We start from the raw sequence: 5,673 nt of genomic DNA, 5'->3' as shown, positions 1-5,673 counted from the left end.
CGCCTCAGCAATATTTCGCATATCTTGTCTGCTCGGAACTGTTTCAAGTGGTACTTTTTCTGTTTCTACTTATAAGACTAACTTGTTTGCATGGCAATTCCTCGCAGATCTTTTGGTGCTCAGGTTTTAATAGATGACAACCCAAGATATGCTATGGAGTGTGCTAATGATGGCATGAGGGTGCTGCTATTCGATTACGACAACTCATACCCTTGGTGCAAACTGGGGTTGACGAGTCGCATCCACTGGTGACCAAGGTCCAAACTGGAAGAAGTGGAGAAGAAACTTCATTCTTGGGTAGTACCTGAGAGCTGACATTCTTCTCCAGTGTGAGAAGCGTGCTTCCTATTTCTTGATTTATGAAGAAATGCGTTAGGGTGAATAGAACTTTGTTTTGATACACAAAGCTGTCAGCGCAGGCTAGGGCATTTCATATCTTTGCTGAGGGACTGGTGAGTGAACATTGTTTCGTTGCCACATGCTGGTCGAGGCGAAATGTTTAACATTGTCCTAGATCCAATCAAGGCATTGCCTTTTTTTTTTCATCCTTTCGCCCTAAGGGGGTGTAGTATGTATATATTGACATTGCATATGGTAAGATGAATTTAGATGCTAATAATAATGGATCATCCACATGCCGTTCGGATGAATGCATTGAAGGTAGTAGGTACAACAAGGATGAAGTATCATTCCTTTATGTTGAGTGGTGAAACGTTCTTTCTATAATTATAATTTTGATGAAACGTTACTTCAATTGTGGCGTCCAACCTGATCCTGGATTGGTGGTCCCAGTAATGTTGCCTTGTTGGTGGCAATGAATCCACGCTGAGGTTGCCAGATCATATTTGTGAGTGCAATAGTCTGGGACAGGAATCGCTCACCCTATGTGAGTAACAGCAAAGCGTGGCGGCACAAATTTGCAGCTCCAGAAAAAAAAATTGTCCCAGGAAGCAGATGAAGTACGCCTATCTGGGGAGAAATTTCAAAGAGCAAGACCGATTAACAATTTAGGAATAGGAAGGGTAATGACTTACTTATCTTTGAAGCTAGCAGACGGACTGTTAATGAGGGTGGGCGTGAAGGAAGAAAATAAACAGAAGAAAATGAGCGACCTTCTGATGCTTCTTGTCAAGATTCGAGAGAGAATACAGTTCTACATATTACCATCACATGTTTACCAACATGACTCCAAGAGGAAGGCCAGTAGAAATATACAAAATTACGCTCCGGATCACACTTTCTCAGTCATTTATTATTCTCAAAGTTGCATTAGGGGCAAGGCCATCACGGCACCAAAAACTGAAAACATGACCAGAACCATCCAGAAGGGGACCGCTTTCTTCTGGTTCTTCTCGCGACGTGCCTCTGCCACTGGCTGCGCTCTATTGGCCACAACTGGACTGCAGGAGAAGGAGCAGGGGCAGCAGGATTCTCACGGGGCTCTGGTTCTGCGGCGGTGTTTCTCCAATTGTTGCTGTTGGTTGTACTTCGCAACGTACTCTGGGAACAGTTTCCTGAAGTGCGGGCAGTTTTCGCTGCAAAGAGAAACATTTACATTAGTGAGCAGATAGTATGTAACTGTAGGACAAAAAGTAATTATTAGGACAAATATTAGTGAGCAAATGACCACAGTTAACAATTTTACGTAGGAACTTAACACAGTCAACATGAGTCCCTTGCACTTTGTAAACACAGCCTCCTGACAAATTAAGTTGTTTCTTTCATGTAAAAGTATATTTCCTACACAATGTGTTCAGAAGCTAATGCCCAATCTGTTTCTGAAGGGTTAGTTTGTAAACAATATTTTCAGTTATGTAGAAAGAACACAATCAAAATGAATTAGCATCCAGATAAATGAATCTACCTCTCACAATTGTATGCAAGGGAAGCTTTTGCTAAGCGTCTCTTCTCTGCATCTTAAGTCTTGATGCTTCCAGTTGTCAGAGCATCATCCATCTGAAATTATGAGAATCAAACACGATGAGAAATAACATGGTAAACCAAGGAGTTCTTGAAAGTGAAATGCCCAGCATCGCTTGGAAGACGTTTGGGCATTTAACACATAGTGACGTGCAAGGAACAACTTACCATGAATGACAAGAGCCCAGTAAGAATGCTGCAGCACAAAATTTTACATGTCAGAATAACAAAGGGAAGAATGAAATCATTTTAAACCGAAAAACATCAACATCCTGATAGTGAACGATCACTGGAACAGGACTAAAGATTGATTTATCATTCAAGTTTCTCCCATCTCATGGCAAAAAAAAAACCAGTTGAAATAATTACACACTACTACAAAGCATTGATTTGACTATCAGTAATTACAGAGTTTGTACATAGCGACCTATATCCTATGTTCGTTGGAGAGATGAGCATCTGGCAGTGGGTTTGTCAAGCATTACGAAAACTTGCCTCTGTTCTGGACAAGCAGCTACTGCAAGATTAAACTTAATGTATTCTTAATGTATAAACTTGCCCAAATATACAGCGTGGGCTTATAATGATTAAGTTCTGGACATCAAGGCTGGATGATTAATCAATTAAACATACTTCACGTACCCGTAACTTAATGTATTCTTATGCAGGTGTGGGATTAGGTGACCCATGACTGTGACCATGATTCGATGGTGAAAAGATAATAATTCCAGGAATGGAGCATACCCTAGCTAGTAGGTTAATGGAAGCTACAGAACAACAAAGGTACTTTAATCAGAAGAAAACTACATTTTTTTGGCGACCATGCCTAGGCACGTTTTTTCAGAAGAAACTACATTTTTTATCCTCGAACTGAGAAGAAACTACAATCTGTGAGCAAAAAATGGTTTATATGGGAACACACTGCAGCTGAATTTTATATCATGAAAAAGCAGCCATTTGATTGTAAAACCAGTAAGTTTACCTAATGTGTTCAAAGAATCAAGACGTATGGTGATGTGCATGGCTTTCAATTGTGCTTACTGCCCTCTTTAGTCCAACTCACTATAGTCTTCAAAAGAGAGTATGAGACTGACTGCCTCATTATGAACCGACTTGGTTTTCTAAACTAAAGGCAACCTTAAGTTCGGCCTAGGGATTGAACTAAAATTTCAGAAATATACAAATAGCTTATATCCTTGTCATGATGGAAAATACTTAGATTGGGAAGGATCCTTTCCATCAATTTCCCACACTCAGTATAGCAACATGCAGTAGGAACTCATTTCACAAACATATGATATCCCAAAGCGTTGTCCAATCACCAAAAGTCACCGCAGGAACAATTTCCATCCTTAAAGTGGTGGAACCGGTTCGCATCACGCACAACAATCTCCCTCTCAGCTAATTTTGAAATATACTTTGTTACTGTGTGGCAATCAATACAGACTCGGAGATTCTTCATCACACGAATTGTGGTTCCAGGTGGTGTGCATATAATACCAAACACTATAGCAAGTTTCTCACTGTGACCACATAACACATATCTCTTCTGCTCTTCTTCAATATCCTGGACAAATCCTCTGTGTTAGGCACATATCCTTGGAGTGCCATCTTCTCTGAGAAAACATTCAGTGCATCAATAATCCTATCATACCAAGGATGGGACCTATCATGAGCTACAAACACATGCAGTTTATTCTTCACGTCAATCCAACTGCAAGCCGGATCCTTCTTCATACCCTTATTTCTCATAGATTTCCGTAGGCGTGCTGCTTCATTCCATCTCCCAGAAGCTGAATACACATTTGATAAAACTACATGAGATCCAATGCACCTTGGCTCAAGCTCCATAATTTTCTTGGCTACTTCCTCAGCCAATGAAGTATTTTTATGCACTCTGGAAGCCCTTAACAATGTGGACCACACACATGCAGTGGCTTTATTTGCATCTTAGATATAAAATTATATGCTTCATCTAACTCTCCTGCACGGCCAAGGGTATCTGCAAGTGCTGCACAATGCTGTAGAGTAGGAACAATTCCATAATGATCCGACATACTATCGAAATACTTCCTGCCCTTATCCACCAATCCAGCATGACTGCATGCAGTCAGAACCGCAAGAAAGGTGATATGATTAGGCTTCACATTTCCCAATTCCATTCTCTCAAACAGCACAAAAGCCTCTCTTGCTGGACCGTGCAGTGCATACCCCATGATCATAGCGGTCCATGATACAATGTCTGGTGAAGGCATCCTGTCAAAGATGCGACGGGCAATGCTAATTTCCCCACATTTGCAGTACATGTCAATCAGGGAGCTAGATATAAACAAATTATCTTGAAACCCACCCTGGATCACGTAGGCATGCAGCTGCTTCCCGAAGCGCAACGACCCCAAATTGCCACAAGCAGGTATGAGGCTCGAGAAAGTCACAGGCCCAGGCCTAACTCCAGCCTGCAGCATCCGAAGAAATATTCCAATCGCCTCCTCAGCCGAACCATTTTGTGCACACCCTGCGAGCATGGAGTTCCACAGAATTGGGTCACGTACTGGGAGATTGTCGAACACCTTCACAGAGTAATCGGTCCAAGTGCAATTTGCATACATATCAATCAGGCTACTGCCAACAAACACATCTTCGTCAAACCCATTCCTGATCGCAAAACCATGCACCTCCATGCCTCTCTTGACATCAGCACACTCCGCAAAGATTGGCAGCACACTGGACAAGGTGAACGAGTCGGGCCTGAACCCATCCATCCACATCTTCCTGACCAATCCCAGCGCTTCCTGGTGCCTCCCTTCCTCCGCGCAGCCCAGCACCAAAGTGTTCCAGGACGCCACGTCCCTCTCAAGCATTTCGTCGAACACTTTCCGCCCGCTTTCCAATGCGGTCGGTGATCCCGTGCCATCCACGGTGGTCACACCGGAGGGGCGGAGATCCGAATCTGGTAGCTTGCAGTAGAAGTTGAGGAGGGCGTTGGCGGTGAAGCGGTCGGCGAATGCGCCGGAGCGGATGGCCAGCCCGTGGAGGGAGGCGCCGAGGGCGCGGAGGCCGAGGGCGGCGCAGGACTTGAGCGCCGCGGGGAGGGAGGTCGGCACGGACGAGCGCGGAGCGGCGGAGGCGCGCATTCGGAGGAAGGCGGAGACGGCGTCGCGGAAGTGGCCCTGGGCGGCGGCCATGCGGATCTGGTGAGCCCACGAGAGCGGAGGTGGAGACGGTGCATGGGCGGCAGCGGCGAAAGTTGCTTGCTCCATGGCGGCATCGATTCTGTAGGCGGTGACGGGACGGATGAGGGGGGGGGGGGGGGGGGGGGGGGGGGGGGGGGTGGGAGGAAAGTTTTTTTTTTTTTGAGCATCGGGTGGGAGGAAAGTTAGGAAAAGGCTCTCGCCATTTTTTAGCTTTGCATTTTCATCTGAAACTGAGGACGATAGTGTGAAACCGGCCGGAAGCAAACATATATGTATCATATCACAAATTCCAACATACTGGAACCTGATTGAAAACATGTTATATGAGAGCGTCACAAACCTAAAGGTGATAATGGATTATGGTCTTAGTGGTCTCTTTGCAATTTAATTTGACTCTTAAAATTTTTAGCTTAAATTGTATAAAATTAGACTCTTAAATTATTTAGATCAAATTTGAAGGCCCTTAAATTATCCAGACCACCTAACCATGCATTGCTTCAAATATTCAGCTCATGTCGGTATCATCCAAACCACAGTACCATATTGAATCTCCATAATA

The 5,673-nt window shown here is 44.1% G+C and overlaps 2 pseudogenes; both read right to left on the bottom strand.

The window, feature by feature from the left end:
• Positions 1-1,234: 1,234 nt before the first annotated feature.
• LOC120693860 lies at positions 1,235-2,127 on the bottom strand (annotated as a pseudogene).
• Positions 2,128-3,116: 989 nt separating this feature from the next.
• On the bottom strand, positions 3,117-5,196 carry LOC120693863 (annotated as a pseudogene).
• Positions 5,197-5,673: the final 477 nt, after the last annotated feature.

This window comes from Panicum virgatum, unplaced genomic scaffold (assembly GCF_016808335.1).
Source record: "Panicum virgatum strain AP13 unplaced genomic scaffold, P.virgatum_v5 scaffold_183, whole genome shotgun sequence".
Lineage (NCBI taxonomy): Eukaryota > Viridiplantae > Streptophyta > Magnoliopsida > Poales > Poaceae > Panicum > Panicum virgatum.
This window is presented reverse-complemented; position numbering and strand designations above follow the sequence as displayed.